Below are 18294 nucleotides of genomic sequence, written 5' to 3' on the forward strand. Positions count from 1 at the left end.
TCGATGCCATGAATAATAGAATGCCCATTCTTCATGGTACATATTGTCAGATTTTTTTTACATCAGATACAATAACATTATGATGCATTGTTGCACTTATAACTGGCAATGGTCATTGGCTAGGGGGCATTGTCAGACTATACTGCACAAGTGTCAGGCTCCAGTCCTTGCAGTGTTTTGGCTGGCAGTATAGTCTGACAGCACATTGCATCATTATTAGGGTATTAGTATTAGGGTAAATGCTGATCTCTGCAGCACTTTGGCCTGGAATGTCCCCAGTTTGACCTGCCTGCTATGCTGTATACTGCACCAGAGTAAAGACGGTTGATGAGATCTTTTTGCTGAACACATTATAATATTCAATTGGTAGAAAAGCAAAGACTTAAAGGGCCTTTTGAGTTTAAAAATACATTTAGCTAATATTTCTCTTGATAATGTCAGAGGCCCCCAAACTCTCTGCTAACATTAGCATGATCACAAGAAAATACACCATACTTGCAAAAGAACATCTTTTAGAAGAACACTGACTGGTCTTCGAAAGGGCACAGAATTAGCCATTACAGCCTCTATGTATGTCGTTATCAGTATCAGTAAATTCACCAAGTACATTAAGCCCTTGAAAAATAAGAGTAGTACAGTTTGTGTGGCATGAAAGTTGTCAGTTACACCAGAATGAAAGATGTGGGATTTTGGAATTGACAGACCTGTTTTTTGTCAAATCACAGACATATAGCATAACTCTCCCAAATTTTGACCGTCTTTTGATTTCGTAAAGATTGCTGACAACCCTTAAACAGTACTGTTAACTTACTGTCCCATCATTGTGCGAAATATCCCCTGGTACTCAGGGGCTCCCATGTTGGCTCCCTAACTCAGTACTGGCTGGCTGCTCACTCGCCATAGCGGCACTGATGCTAGCTTCAGTGCCAACAAAATGTTTGATTTAACAATTCTTCTTCAGGAAAGGCTCTTTTCTAGATTGGTAATACGCTCTTATACACATCAAGTGTCTTGGATTGGTTCAATAAAAATGGAAACTGGCTTTTGACGAATCGAAAGCTGGGCACTAGAGATTTCTCTATGAGTGTCATTATCAAATTACAAGAGAGCAACATGTGGCACTCCAGGTCTTTCTTCTCCTGATGAAACTACTCTTCAAAAGAGGGCCAAGGTGACTTCACAGCTGAAGAAGTCAGCATGTGTGCCAATCTCAAACCGACATGCAACTTAGTCTAACTTCCTAACCAAATACCTACTGTCTCTATTTCCACGGTAAAAAAATATAATCAACTTCACATGATGCAATTTTCTCAAGGTTTCACCAGGGGTGTGTGTTTGATCTCCTGACATAAATGTTCCTCTTTAAAAACAGACATAACAAACTGACAAAATAAAATCCTTATCACAAAATATCTTATTGCTGTAATTTATACAATACATGCATTTAGTGTTCAAGTAACCACATCTTTACTCTAGTGGCAACAAGGATTTTGCTGTGTATTGCAAGCAATGTGTGTGCATAGTCTTCTCCCAATGTTAAGTTTTTAAACACCTCCTTTTGTTGGGTAGATGGAGTTTCAGAAGGGAAGGAAGAATTGTTTGGCCAACTCTTAGCCCATAGAGAGTTCAGATTAGCTGTAGCCATTCACAAGGGCTAACACAGTTCTCTTTGAGGTTTGTCTGTACTCTCTAAGACTCTTTTGACAGTTCACCACTCTTTTCAGTTCACCGCTACCTTTCTTAACACCCATGTTACTTGTTATCTCAGAACAAGCATGTACAATTTTCAGCTCATAAAGGTAAATGCCTGTGATTTGCCACAAACAGGTATGACAATTCCATAGGGCCAAGGGCATCACCAGGGTTCTGTTGAAGTTTCCTGCATGTTTCACGCTGACAGTTAAATTTTGTGCAACCCAAACTGTACTGCGCTTAGGCCACATTTCACAATGCTCTTTGTGAATTCAGCTAATAATAATGGCACACCTAGATGTTGGAATTACTAATAATGTTCTTCTAAAAGTTGTTTTTCTTTTGCATGTAACATGCTAGTTAACGTGCTAGTGTTAGAATTTTTGGCCTTGCTTGATTATAATAAAGCTGAATGTTCCTTTTTCACAACATAGGTTAGACATGCTCATTGCGAAATATTCAACATTTCCAGGTTATCTGTAACAAAGTGTATTCAAGTGTACTAAAAATGTATTATATGTTCCACATTTCAGAAGCCACTACTATTGAATTAAATTAATCTTAGGAACGTGTAGATATTGCCCAGATAGTTTTAGGGATTCCTAAACAATACTGAACAGACTTATAGTAAGATAAAATAATAATAATTACAATAATAATAACAACAATAATAATAGTCCATATTTGTCTGTAAAAGTTATGTCTGGTAAACCCCACAATGTAACACAGCTTTTTCCATTTAAATACTTTGATATCTGACCAGATTATGCATTTGCCATTGTTTTACTACATTAAACAGTGAATTTTCCTTATTTTTTCCTATTTTCTTTCCCCAGGAAAGAATGGGCTTTACTTCCAAAACCACATCAAGAAACCACCAAACCACTAAGGGGATTGCATCACAATGTTGAAGCCAGAAGAGAACAAAAGTGAGGATGTGGTGTCTGAAATCTCCAGTACTGAAACATCTTCTGATACACCCAGCTCCAACCCATTACCCAGAAGAACACAAAAAAATGCAGGCAAAAGAAGAATTCACCAGTGCTCAGAGTGTGGAAGGAGTTTTGATAGACCAAGTCATCTCCAAATACACCAGCGCATTCACACAGGAGAGAGACCGTATCACTGCTCAGAGTGTGGACAGAGTTTTACTAATCTAAGCAATCTAAAACAGCACCAGCTCATTCACACAGGAGAGAGACCGTTTCACTGCTCTGAGTGTGGACAGAGTTTTACTAGACAGAGTTATCTTCAAATACACCAGCGCATTCATACAGGAGAGAAACCGTTTCACTGCTCAGAGTGTGGGATGAGCTTTAGAGAGAGTCGTGCTCTCCGAACACACCAGCGCATTCACACAGGAGAAAAACCATATCAGTGCTTGGAGTGTGATATGAGTTTCAATAGACTGAATCACCTTCAAAGACACCTGCGCATTCATGCAGGAGAAAAGCCGTAACACAGTTTATACTGTGGGAGGAGCTTTAGGCATTTAAATTTAAAGACGCACAAATGCTTTAAGTGAACAACATAATATAAAATTTAAATGTATCATTTTCAAAATGCAAAATCTTAAGTAGGATTTTCCTTATTTTTTATAACATTATTATGCACTAGGCATATCAATAAGAAATAGCATATACCTTCCATTAAACACAGATACATTTCAAGAAAACAGACCTTGTTTCTTAACAAATACAGTCTCTTGTACAGTACTACGCAAAAAATAACCACTCTTTGCTTAGTGAATTTCCAGTCGAAATGGCCATTAAGTAAAAATTATTCATTTTTCAGTGGCAGGAAAATAAAACACACATTTAACAGAAAACTACACAAAAGCCTCAATAACTTTTTTTTTTGTCAGTATTTAGTGTGTCCACTATTTACCTTTATTACACCTTCCATTCTTTTCAGGAGACCTGCTTTTAGTTTTTCAAACAAATCAGCTTTTAGTTTTTCAACAAATCAACTTTTAAGTTTCGTCTTCTGAGACATGTAATCAATTTTTTCACACCTCCAAAATTCAATCTGTAACACTGGTTGCATTTTCTGTTTCACAATCCAAGTAATCCCAAACATGTTCTGAAGCAAGAGTGGAGCTTGACTTTATAGTCTTTCATAAAAGATTTAAGTACTTTTTACTCTCTGATCGTAATGGTGTTGGTGATCTACCTGGGCTCATATTCACAAAGCTTCTCCAAGTAGGAGTGCTGATCCTTATTAAGTACTTCTACTCTGAGAAGGTCTGTGACTACAGGCCCTGGTCTTCCATGGTTGGAATCCCTTTTTCTGTAGCTTGTAATATTTTTGTTTTTTCTGCATTGGAACCTGCTTGTTTTCTCTCACTTTATTGACTTCCTCATTCCTTTTGAAAGTTTTTATTCTAATCTCCTCAAAATTATTTTCCAGAAATGCAAAACAAGTAGAAAAGAATAACTCATACTTAATTACCATTTTGGCTTGATAAATAAAAGAAGAGGAGTCTCTAAATTTTGCACAGTACTGTATGTCACCTTGGTTAATAATTGAAAAGAATCTCTTTAGGCTGGCTGAAGAAGTAACAATCTTTATATTCTTTGTTTTTTTTTTCTCTAGCCTGTGGAGAGAGTAGAGTAGAATGGTCAATCTATTAACATTTTTGTAAGAAGGCATTTGTAATAAACATCAAACCCTCCTCCCCAGCACCCATTATCTGATTCAAGAAAATTAATGAGCCGTCCAGGCAGTGAATGTTGAAGAGAACCTTCTGAGACATGCAGTCAAGAGCCACAAGTCAACACCACAATCAAGCCTGGGCCATGTTTGAAAACCTCCATCTGAAGTACACAATGGTGAGTTGAATTTAGCTGTTTTTACTGGGGGGTGGGGGGGGGTGCAGTGCCATATAGGCAGTGGAAGATGGTGGGAAGGCCCTTGGCGGGATAGACCCCTGCAGCAGAAACTGGCACTTTACGTGGTACGTGGATTGTAACCTCACTTGGGGCAGAGCTTGTGCGGGAGTTTGAGAGGTACCAACTAGATATAGTTGGGCCCACCTCCACCCATAGTGTCGGCTCTGGAATCAAACTTCTTGATAGGGGTTGGTCCTTCTCCTATTCAGGGGTTGCAAAGGGTGAGAGGTGCCTGGCAGGTGTGGGGATACTCACGAGTCCCCGGCTGGCTGCTGTGCAGTTGGATTTTGTCCCGGTGGACGAGAGGGTTGCCTCAATGCAAATTAAAATCTCAGACTCCATAGTCTTGCTGGGAGACTTCAATGCTCATGTTGGCAATGAGTGGGAGACCTGGAGAGGTGTGATTGGGAAAAACAGCCTGCCTGATCTAAACTCGAATGGTGAATTTTTATTGGACATTTGTGCTAGGCATGGATTGTCCATAACGAACACCAATTTGTTGTGTACATGGTACCAGAGCTCCTTGGGCCAATGATCGACTTTGTTGTCGTTTCATCTGACTTGGGACCATATGTTCTGGACACTCGGGTGAAGAGAGGTTGGATCAGATGGCAGGGAAGACTGATGGTCAGACCCAGTAGGCCCAAGCGAATAGTGAGGGTGTGCTGGGAACGAGTGTCAGAGCCTCCTGTTCTGAATGATTTTAACTCTCATCTCCGGGAGAGTTTCTCACATGTTCCGGAGAAGGTAGGTGACATGGAGTCTGAATGGACCCTGTTCAAAACCTCCACTGTGAAAGCTGCCGGGGGTAGCTGCGGCCAAAAGCTTGTTGGCACCTGTCAGGGCAGTAACCCAAGAACCACCTGGTGGACACCAGAGGTGAGGGAGGCCGTCCAGCTGAGGAAAGAGGCCTTTAGGGACTGGATGGCCTGGAGGACTCCCGACTCAGCAGACAGGTAGTGGCAGCAGCAAGATCCAGGGCGTGGAAGGAGTTCAGTGAGGCCATGGAAAAAGACTTCGGTCAGCCTCAAGGAGGTTCTGGACAACTGTCCAGCGACTCAAGTGTCTGCCAACTACCGGGGTATCACACTGTTCAGCCTCCCTGAGAAAGTCTATGCCAAGGTGCTGGAAAGGAGTCTCCAACCAATAGTTGAACCTCAGATTGAGGAGGAACAATGCAGATTCTGTCCTGGCCGTGGAACAATGGACCAGCTTTTCACCCTCTCACAGCTTGTTGAGGGGGCATGAGTTTGCTAATCCAGTCTACACAGTCTGTGTAGACTTGGAGAAGGCTTACGACCATGTTCCCCAAGAATATCTTGTGGCAGGTCCTTCGGGAGTATGGGGTGCCGGGGCTTCTACTCCGGGTCATTCAACCTCTGTACTCCCGGAGTGAGAGCCGTGTTTGTATACTTGGCATTAAGTCAAGCTCTTTCACTGTTAGCGTTGGTCAAGGTTGTGCCTTGTCTCCACTCCTGTTGGTGATATTCATGGACAGGGTGGCAAGACGTAGCTGAGGCCAGGAGGGCATTATGTGTGGAGGCCAGAGGATGGGGTCTCTCTATTTGCAGATGATGTTCTTTTAGCTGGATCGAATGGGTGCCTCCAGCGCTCACTGGAGCGGTTAGAAGCTGAGTGTGTAGCGATTGGTATGCGAATCAGTTCCTCCAAGTCTGTGTCCACAGTCCTAGCCCAGAAAAGGATGGCATGCCCACTCCAGGTAAGAGGAAAGGACTTGCCCCAGGTGGAGGAGCTTAAGTATCTTGCGGTCTTGTTCATGACTGATGGGAAGAAGGATTGTGAGATCAGCCGCAGGCTGGGACAGGCGGCAGCAGTAATGCAGTCACTGTACCGGACTGAAGTGGTGAAAAGGGAGCTGAGCCATAAGGCAAAGCTCTCTGTTTACCAGTTGGTCTACATCCCGACCCTCATCTATGGTCATGAGCTGTGGGTAATGACCGAAAGAATGAGATTGTGAATACAAGCGGGGAAATGAGCTTTCTTTGCAGGGTGGCGGGCTACACTCCACTTGATAGGATGAGGAGATTGGTCATCCGGGAGAAGCTCAGAGTAGAGCCGCTACTCTTCCGCATTGAGAGGAGCCAGTTGAGGTGGTTTGGGCATCTGATCCGGATGCCCCTGGATGCCTCCCAGTGGGGGTGTACCAGTCATGGCCTACTGGGACAAGACCCCGGGGTCATCCTAAGACCCACTGGAGGGATTATATCTCCAAGTTGGCCTGGGAGCGGCTTGGGGTCCCCAGTAATGAGCTGGAGGAAGTTGCAGGGGACAGGGTCATCTGGGATTCTCTGCTCTCCCAACTGCTACCGCGACCCTATCTGGACTAAGCGGTTGATGATAATGATTTCGTAAGAGCTTATTTACCTTCAAGGTCTGGAATACTTAAAAGTTTTGCCAATTCACTAAGCAAAGCTGACAGTTCACTGAACAAGGCAATGACTACTAAAAACCCAAATCACAGGTGCTAAAGAAGATGTTTATAAATCAAATGTAGACCTATTGAACATTTTCTTTATTTCGACCCATTGTAACAGGTGTGAACACTCCACCTGTACTGGCGAACACACCAAACAAATGAATCATGGTTCTGGGTGACCCTGGTTCAGTTTGGTGCTGGTGAGAACATATTTTTGTGATACCAAACAGACTATAGGATTATGCATAAAAAAAAGAAAAAACTTGACTTCAATTAACAAATTCTTCATTATAATTCTTGGTTTTATAACGTGGGTTGTGCTTTGTACCCCTTACCCGAGCAGATGAATCTGATGATTGGGAGTGCACTGAAAGAATATTCAAAGAAAATTCAGTTTAAACTGGGTAAAGGACATGCCTTCTAGGGATGTATGTGAATTGGAAACATCAAGGAAACCTCAAGAAGCAAGAAAGGTTCAGAAGCAATATGGCGGTTCACAAAGTATGTCCTTGGTTACATTCTCGATCCAGTTCCAAACTGCCGCTATAAGCAATGTCAGCACAAGAACTGCTCATTTGGAGCATCATGGATTTGGGTTTCTGTTGTTGAGCAGCCTCAGATCACCATGCAAAATGTGGAGAGTCAGCTGGGTGGTGTAACAAGCACTACTAAAATGCAATGGGTACCTTTTATCTGGAGTGATGGATCATGCAGATGAATGTGCATTTGGCAGATACAATAGAATGCAGAATGTCAACAATAAGGGTTGGTGAAGGAGGAATAATGGTCTGGGTTTCTGCTCTGCCCCCAAGTTCCAGTGAAAGGAAATCTTAATGCTACAGAATACAGTGACATTTTCCACACTTATGATCTTATCTCTCTGTATTGTGTATTATTTGTATCTAGGTATCAGCATTGAACCTAGGTTCTGGCAGTACACTAGTGCTGGCAGTTGTTTCTTCATTTATGTAGACAGAACTATTGACATTTCATTTGTTTTTTTATTTAACAATGACATTTTCTGCACATTTGGCCAATTGGAAACAATGCAATTAACTCTCTTTTTTGTCTTTTATTTTGTCTTAGATGTTTACTGTTGGCCTGTGAATCTACAGCCTGCCTTGTCCTCTTCACTTCATTACATTGGTGTTCATCTGTTGGTGTCCGGAGAGGAGACAAGAGGAGAATCACTGATGATGGCAAGGTACTGGGTGTAAGTGCTAGTAACCTCTCCCCAGTAGCCTCCGCATGTCTTTTCTACACAGTGTATATACAGAAGACAAGATCACATTGTGAAGATCTTACACACACACACCATGTAATCACAAGTTTTATTCATAACACAAGCAAAAATCTTGCAAGCTAGCGGAAAACTTACTCTGTGTCACCACAGCTGTGAGGACCCACACAGCCACCGCTAACCTGCCATTAACTTTTACCACCTGTCCAATCTTATCTTCTAAAGCTAAAGTGTACTGCTTTAGCTAAAAGTCTACTTCAGCTATGTGATCTTACATTCATGGACTTAACAGGCTTGTTTTCAGATGGGGTGTGTTGCTGGATGTAACATCGCTGATACTTTGAGCTCTGTATTCTTGAGGCTTGGATTTTTTTAAAAAGAGATTTTAAACTGCTTGTTCCTGCCCTAATAAGTCTAGACATTCACCCACGTTTAGCTCAGATTCTCTTATAGCTGTGTGGATGCTATATTGGCAGAATTTGATGAGCTTCTTTCAGCCCAAGATAAAACACTTGCTCTGCTATCAGCATGAGATGTTCAGTGTTGTTCTTATACTTTGGATCATTTCACATGTTATCCATAGGGTTCCCTCTACGCACATTGGGTGGTTTGACTGGTTGGCCTCTGGTTTAGGAACCTTTAGCTGTTGTAACCAGTAAATACAAATATTAAATATTTTAAAAATAATTTAAAAGAAATGCTTATAAACTGTGTAATTGTGCACATTGGTGTATATGGTGTACTATAGCAGGCCCTGTTTCGTTACTTTTTTGTATTTTCTTTCTTTTATTGATGATGATTAATTTACTGTGATTGGTCATATCATCGCTGTTGCAACAGAACCTTATATCTCCAAAACTGTAACTTTGCTGGAGGTGGAAACATTGTTAACTTGTAATAGAAATTAATCTATCAATCTTCCTCATCCCATCCTAAGTAATTTTCTGTTGGTTTTTTAAAAAAAATAAAAAAATTAAAATGACAGGAATGGAGATGCAACAGCGACAACATTTTCTGAGTTGAATTGAGTATAATAATCATAAGCAAATACATATATTATAGTTAATTAGTTAAATGTAGCTTGTAGTAAGTACTAAGCCTTGGAATTTCTTGTCTACTGTGTTTTACGCATTGACATCTGTTTAATAGCTTCCAAGAATAATTGATCTCAGACTGGTTGTCTCCTGTATGTACTGCTTGTTTTGACCACTCATAAATCAAAATGTTAGCCTGTCCTTTCATGGAAGACAGAGCAAGGACAGTCATTACATAAAGACTGTACAATATTGTTTAGCCAGTTCCCCTAAAAATGTTATGTTTTTTATAAAACTAGACAACTATTGGCCAAAAAATCCACCAGGTGATAGTTTTATACTAGTTAAACTAGTATAAAATGGGTTGTTTCTGGGGACAAGTTATCAAACTCCCCAATGAAGAAGCTGAATCTGCCTGGTTTAACTGTGTCTATAAATATAAACATTAATCAACAAATGTTAATACACACCTCTACAGACCTTTCTTCAACAAGTTTGTCAAGTGCTTTTAGTTATGATCATGAAGAGGGGAACAGCTCAGACAGTTGGGTGTGGACAGGCTGGTGCTGTTAATTCAGTGGATTGAAGGGCTTATATGCAGCTTATTCTGGTGGGGTAGTTTTGTTGTTTATTATATCCACTTAGGTATATTTATGACCATACTAGCTCACTAGGCTTGACTGTCCATTTTGGTTACACCCCTAGGGGGTAACTAAATCTGACCACAGAGGTAAAGAGAGGCATGCAAACTTTGTATACTATCGTCATCATATGCCTACAGGCTGCTTAACTGCATTTTCGACAAAGCTCAACTGAAAGTGCAATGTATGCATTTTCATAGAGCCAGGCCTGCTCCTAAAGACAGTATGTAGGAATATGAACCTGTTCATTTAGTTTCTTTTTTTTGCTATTTCATTGAATGCTGGCAAAGTATCAACCACAACAGAACAGTTGAAGTCCAGATTATGAGGCACTTTTAACAGAGCTCATGGCTAAATATGCCATAGCCATGTGTTTGCCATGCTGAATATGACAGAATTTTGGAAAGACAGAAGCTTGGGACAATTACAGTGGACACAACTGATGTTATGCCTATGAAGCGCAGTGTCCTGGTGTCAGCTGAAAGTTTTGAAAAACATGTATTTGTGTTTATTGTACAGAACTTTATTTACTTATTTAAAACATTACAACTGAAGAGCTAAATACATTAACTGCAGCACACACTTAATTCCATTTTGAAAGTCCTAAAAGTTAAAAATGTTCTAAAATTTTCTCTACCATTATAAAGTAGTTCATAGTTGTTAATATTATGCTGGAAGATATTGCATTCAAGCTTTTTTGGCTTCATCCCCGTCTAGATAGATCTTTCTTATGGAAGCATGGAGCTTGGGAGGAACCTCTTGCCCAGTGTCTTTTCTGCCTTTTGATTGCATTTCTGATGTATGTGGATTAGGCTCATCTCCTTCGCTGTTATTGAAGCTATTGGTGTTGGAATATTTCATTACTATATATTTTAATAGTGAATTTTTGGTATATACATTACAAAATTTGTGATCATCATTGTATAGGCTTTGCAGGACAATAAGAAGTGCATTCTGTTATGTTATTATTTGCTCCAACAATGTAATATATGTATTGATTAAAATGACAGTGGATAGATAAATAAAGAATTACAACATTAAAATAAAAGCTTGTGTTTTGTATTTTTTCACTGTTTAGTCTTATATTAGTAAAGGGGCAAACCTCTCTGGAAAATAAGATGATAAATATATGTAGGTACAAGTTTCTTTTGCAGCTCCCACACAAATATATAGCTGAATTTAGAACTGACAGATAGTTGAAGTCAATAATGATTAGCAGCAGTCACAGAAATGTTCTGATTTAGGGAGAATTCCTTTGAAATCATTAACTTGAACTTCTATGCTAATTCACAGTGTTGATTGCTGTTAATTATCTTTCTCTTTCTGCAGCGTTATTTTAAGGGTTAAAAAAAAAAAACTATCACGAATAATGTTATTATAAACAACCTTTTTTCTGGAGTCTTCAATATCTTTCTTCCTGAATTGTTCCTTAAAAATTCCAATTTAAAAGATCCTAATTCAAAATGGAATGTTACAATTATATGGCTTTAAAGATTTGTGGGGTCTAAACATCCATCTGCAACAACCAGAATAAAACATTTCATACAAATCTTTTACATAAGTAAGTGGATTAACAAAAAACATTGTACTTGTTAGTGAACTGAATTAAATCTTCTTAGAATATACTTTTCCAATAACTCCTTAAGAGTACTCTATCGTTTTGATGCCATGCCAAATTGTGCTATAACTACATTGTTTGCTAGATCATTCTAAGAAATTATTTCTAAGAAATTATTAAATTTGTTTCTAAACAAGTTGCATTATTACAAAATTGGAATGATCTCTAATAAACATCGAAAAAATTGGTTTCTACCTAGACATTTCCTCTTTACAAGCAAGGTATGGGAAGTTTCTTTAAAGATTTTGCATAAATGTCATCCAACCTCTAAAAACAAAAATAAATTAATTAACATCACATTCCAACTTTAAAATATGTATTATCCACTTATTTTGGGAATGTAGATATTAACATGGATTTCAAATTGACTTAATTTTATAAATAAAAAGACTTAAGGCTATTGCTATTAAGCTAAATTTTCTCTTTGGAACTTCTGAAAATTATAAGTAAACCTTTTCTTAAAATAATCAGACTTTCATTTTCAAGCTAATTTACCAATCAAAGAATAAACTTTTGCTGTATTTATGCCATCTAAAATCTTATTGCTGGACACTTTGGAGCACTGTAAAAATATTGAAGCCAGAGAAGCATTGTGAGGAATATTGCAAATATAATCATCATTATTGTTATTATTATTATAATTATTATTGTTATTATTATGTAAACAGACATAGACATGTTTCTGAAACACGCAGACTGTTGAAGTGTCTCGCTGTGTTGTGGTAGAGTTAAAAAAGGCCTCTCTTGTGCAGAAGCATTAAAGGAAGTTGGCGGTGTTGCTCCTTTAAAGACCAACATCTCGGCGGTAGCTCCAAAGGTGAATATCAAAGGCAGGTCTGACATTAGTAACAGGACATTGAGACTGGTGGCCAAAGACAATCTAGTTGTAGAAAAAGTTAAGGTTGTAATGTTTATGGCTGATGTAGTTAACTGCATGGCCCAGACAAGGAATAGAACAGAGCAGAGTGATTAAAATGATTGTACAATCTGCATAAAGGTATCTGGATGTCAAAGTACAACCCCATTTCCAAAAAAGTTGAGACGCTGTACAGAATGTAAATAAAAATAGAATGCAATGATATGCAAATAATAAGTAAACCGTATTTTAAAAGGAAAACACTACAAAGACAACACAACAAATGTTCAAACTGAGAAATGTTTTGTGAAAAATATATGCCCATTTAGAATTTGATGCCAGCAACACGTTCCAAAAAAGTTGGAACGGGAGGATGTTTGCCACTGTGTTTTATCACCTCTTCTTTTAACAACACTTGGCAAGCGTTTGGGAACTGAGGACTGCTGTAATTTTGAAGGTGTAATGTTTTCTTGTTTGATATAGGATTTCAGCTGCTCAACAGTTTGGGGTCTCCTTTGTTGTATTTTTCATTTTATAATGCACCAAATGTTTTCAGTGCGTGACAGGTCTGGACTGCAGGCAGATCAGTTTGGCGCCTGGACTCTTTTAAAACGGAGCAATGCCATTGTAAAACATGCAGAATGTGGTTTGACATTGTCCTGCTGAAATAGGCAAGGCCTTCCCTGAAAAAGATGTTGTCTGGATGGCAGCATATGCTGCTAAAACACGTATATATCGTTAAGCATTAATGCTGCCTTCACAAATGTGCACATCACCCACCCCATGTGCACTAATGCACCCTCATACCATCATGAATGCTGGCTTTTGAACTGTGCACTGACAACAAGCTGAGTGGTCTTTAGTCCAGAGGACACAGTGTCCATGATTTCCAAAAAGAATTTCAAATGTTAATTTGTCAGACCACAGGACACTTTTCCACTTCCGCTCAGTCAATTTTAAATGGAGAAGGTGGCAGCATTCCTGGATCCTGTTTATGTACAGTTTCTTCTTTGTGTTTGAGTTTTAATTAGCATTTGTGGCTGCAGCAACAAAGTGTTTTCACAGACAGTGGTTTTCAGAAGCGTCCCTTAGCCCATGCAGTGAATTCCTCAGCAGAATCATGTCTGTTTTTAATGTTGTGCCGCCTGAGGGCCCAAAGATCACAGCCAGCATACACTGGTTTTCAGCCTTGTCCCTTGCATACAGAGATTTCTCAAGATTCTCTGAATCTTTTAATATTACGTCCCATATATGATGAAAAAAAAAAGTTTTGTTATTTTACATCGAGAAATGTTATTCTTGAATTTACTTAGGCAGTCTTTCACAGAGTGGTGAACCCCTCCCCATCTTTACTTCTGGAAAACTCAGCCTCCCTGGGATGCTTTTTTATACCCACTCATATTACTGACCTGTTGCCAATTAACCACTTGGTGTTTTTTTAGCATTGTACAACTTTATCAGTCTTGTTGCCCCCATCCCAACTTTTATCAAACATGTTGTTGACATCAAATTCAAAATGGGTGTATATTTTTCAAAAAACAATAAAATTTCAACATTTGACATGTTGTCTTTGTACTATTTTCAATGTAAGAGTTTAAATGATTTGCACATCATTGCATTTTTTTTTATTTACATTTTGCACAGTATCCAAACTTTTTTGGAAATGGGGCTGTAATTATTTGGAAGCTGATTAGTACAGGACTAACAAGAAGGTCTGTTCAGACACAGTCTAGCAACAACCTGGAGTAGTCCTTGGAAAATTATAGTGGAATGCATGGAGTCTTACTGCAAATGGTGAAGATTACTCGACAGTAGAAGGAGCATGTGGTTGAAGCCTCAACTGATTTTTAAATCGAGTGGATGTGTGAGTGATCGGAGAGATAGGGATCAGGGTAACAGGTAAAGGTGTGGTGACTTTTATTAAAGACAGAACTGGTCTTAGAGTCTTAACATATGAAAAGTTTGAGTCTATTGTGGTAGCGATATGTGGTAATTCTGGGAAACATAGGGTGATTAATCTATAAAACCCATATAATAAACTTACTTTAAATATGTTGGAATCAATTGAAGGGACTGGCTCACATCAGGCCTTACGGTGTGGTGACTTTAATGCACACAGCACATTTTGGGGTAGGGTTCCTTATGGAAAAGGATCTGGAACGTCTTAGTGATAGCAGTGGCCTTTAAAAAAATCTCCTGGAAGGAAGAAAGCAGTACTTTGGAGTGTTCTGTAGTGATATTTTTTGCAGTAAAGCTTTACATACAGTGAGGAAAATTCTCACGCCCTGTGACCTAATCAAATAGAAGTGGGCTTAAGCAGTAGTACGTAAACCCATAAAGATGGCAAAAAAAGAGTGTACTGAGGGACATACTGTAATAGTACTGGGAAAGATGTTCCTGTAAGTTTGGGGTGTGATCAAGAAAATGAGAGGTGTAAGAAAAGATGAAACTTGCATGTGATGAAATACTTGTGTTGCAGTGTCTGATAAAGAAGGCAGAACTACAAGCACAAAAGTCCATAGACCAACAAACCTAAACACTGACTAGGGAGAAAGTTTTATCACAAGGCTGGTTTATCACACTGGTAGGTGTTGCTGTTTTCTCTGATATTGAAAATGCATACAATATGCTGTGGAAAGAGGAGAGACTTGTTAGCATTTTAGGTCCTAATATTTCCTAATAGAATTTTCAGATACTACATGAAATTAAAACAAGCTATAGCTAAATCAGACCATACATCCCCTGGGAAAGATGACATGTTATGAGATTTTCAAACATGTCAATTGTTTGACACGTACATTAGGACACAAATATGACAAATCACTTGAGATTGTCTTGGAGTTTTATAATTGTATTTAGATAATGGGACACCTTCCCTCAGCATGAAATCTAGCTACATAAAATTCCTAGTTATCTAGTAGTAAGCAAAAGTTGAAGTATAACTTGAATTTTTGAAGCCCTTGGGGACACCTTTACTTATCTCAAGTAAATTAGACACTCTGTGGCACTCTGCATAAAACACACTCAGTTCTTCAAAACAATTTGTGAACCAAGTAACAGACTTAGGATTGAAATAAACAAACAGTAGAAATTTCTGGTCCATCAAATCTAACTCCATAGATTCAAAAATAAGGCAGTGCAATGCTCTTTTCTGTCAAAGGCACCAATAACATAATCTGTTACGACCATATTAACAGTAGTTGTGCAGCAGCAAGGTCTGTTATTTAAAAATACTTCAATTTTTTTTTTTTTTAAATGAGCAAAACTGTTTTAACTGCAAGTTTACCTGCGATTCAAAGATCTTAGCCAAGATTCAAAGTTTGAAAATCGAATAATAGTTACTTAACTTTCAAATTTTAGGTATCGCGTTGGACACAAGATTCAAATTAAAAATATGAGTAATAGACTCAGAAATGATAAGTACACAATTTGTACTAAAGTATTGGGACACCTGCACATTACACTTACAGAAGCTTTTATGACATCCCATTCTAAACCCATCATCATCTTTAACCGTTTAGTCCAGATAGGGTCACAGTAGCAGTTAGGAGAGCAGAGAATCCTAGAAGACACCCTGTCCCCAACTTTCTCATTTTGGGGGACCCCGAGCCGCTCCCAGGCCAACTTGGAGATATAATCTCTCCAGCGGACCATGGACCCAGATTTGGAGGTGCTGATCCACATACCAACCGCTTCACACTCAGCTGCAAACCTCTCCAGTGAGTGCTGGAGGCATCCATGTGATCTAGCCAAAAGGACAACATCATCCTCAAATAGCAGAGACGCCACCCTCGAGCCTCCACACATAATGTTCTCCTGACCTTGGGTATGCCTTGACACCCTGTCCATGAATATCATGAACAGGAGTGGAGACCTGGCACAACCAATTCTAACACTGAACAAGCTTGACTTAATGCTGAGTAGACAGACACAACTCTCACTCTGGGAGTACAGAGATTGAATGGCCTGGAGTAGTAGCCCTGACACCCCATATACCCGGAGAACCTCCCACAGGATATCTCGGGGAACATGGCTGTAAGCCTCCAAGTCTATAACAAATGTAGACTGGGTTGGCAAACTCCCATGTCCCTTCAACAATCTGCAAGAGAGTGAAAAGCTGGTCCATTGTTCCATGGCAGAGACGGAATCCGCATTTTCCCCCTTCAATCTGAGGTTCGACTATCGGTCGAAGTCTCCTTTCCAGCATCTTGGCATAAACTTTCCCAGGGAGGCTGAGCAGTGTGATACCCCGGTCGTTGGCACACACCCTCTGGTCCCCTTTCTTAAAAATAGGGACCACCACTCAGGTCTGCCAGTCAAAGAGGTCCATGTGACAGTGCAGAGGCACCCACAAGCTTTTGGCCATAGCTACACCTGATGGCTTCCACAAAGGAGGTTTTGAACAGGGTTCAATCAGACTCCATGTCCCCTACCTCCTCCGGAACATTAGAAAAGCTCTCCCGATGAGATATGAGATTTCTCAACACCAGCTAGATGGAGAAGTTACGCTATTAATCTGCTCTCAAAATTTGTGCCCTGGTCAGAGTGTATCTACTCCGGAAACCCATACACACAGAATATGTTATCCCAAAGTTTCTTGGCGACCTGTTTTGCTGTCTGATTGGCACAAGGGAAGGCATGAGCTAGCTTGGTGAAGTGGTCAATGACCACAAGAACATCCACTGCTCGCTGTTTGCTATCCTCCGCTGACCAAAAATCTATACAAACTAACTCCATTGGGGATGTCTCTCTCCATATCAGGCCAATAAAAATGCTGTCTTGCGAGGGATAGAGTACGGTCTTGACCCTGATGGCCAGCCAAATCATGTATGCCTGACAATGCTCTGTCCTTGAGATTCTTAGGTAGTACATATTGGAATCTTTTCTGCTTGGATGAAGGATCTTTTGTTATTCTGTACAAAACACTGTCTTGGACATGTAACTTGCCCCACTGCTTAAACAGTCTGAGGACCTTAGAATCAGCGCCATGCTTTTCTCGCCTAGATCGTCGCTTCTTAGCAACAACAAAGGGTAACACCTTAGAAATGACTGGGTCCTCCTCCTGACCTAACTTGAACTCATCCATAGAAAATGTGCGGAATGTTTCTTGACTGCTCAACAGTTGTTGAACATGCTGAGCTAACTGTACTGCTCTGACCTCTGCTGAATCTATCCGATCACAATGGCAAAGAGCTCTGATCTCAGCCGGATCATTCTTTGTCTTGAGCAGTGTATGATTTGCTGATCTGCACGTTTGGGACTGGCAACTGACTCTAAAAACGTCCTGCACAGAATCTTCTTCAAGCCCACTGGACTGCTGAATGAGGGTTGCGTATGGCTCCTCCAATAACCTCTGCCCGATGGATTTGGCAAAGGGATCGCGACTCAAAGCATCGGCCACCACATTTGCTTTTCCAGGTAGGTGTTTGAGATTGATGGAGAAAGATGCAAGCTTTGAAACCCAGCGCAACTCACATGCATCAATCTTGGACTTTGTCATGATATGTGAATGGGTTATTATCAGTCCAGACCGTAAACCTATGGTCCTTCAACCAGTGGCTTAACTTTTCGCACACACTCCATTTCAAAGCCATAAGCTCAAGTCTGTGAGCTGGATATTTCCTCTGTGATGCACTGAGAGTCTTACTCGCAAAAGCAACTGGTCTTGCTTTGGATTCTCTCTTGGCCACTTGGGAGAGCACGGCCCCAAGTCCATCCAATGACGCATCAACTGACAAGCTGAAGGGCTCATCAAAAATCAGGATGTGCAGGCACAACACACTCCAGCAGCATAGACTTCAACTGGTTAAAAGCACTCTCGCATTCTTCTGTCCAATCCGCAGGTGTAAGTTTTCTGTACACGCCCCGTGTCTTTCTGTCCTTAG

This window comes from Colossoma macropomum, unplaced genomic scaffold (genome assembly GCF_904425465.1).
Source record: "Colossoma macropomum unplaced genomic scaffold, Colossoma_macropomum, whole genome shotgun sequence".
In the NCBI taxonomy this organism is placed as follows: domain Eukaryota; kingdom Metazoa; phylum Chordata; class Actinopteri; order Characiformes; family Serrasalmidae; genus Colossoma; species Colossoma macropomum.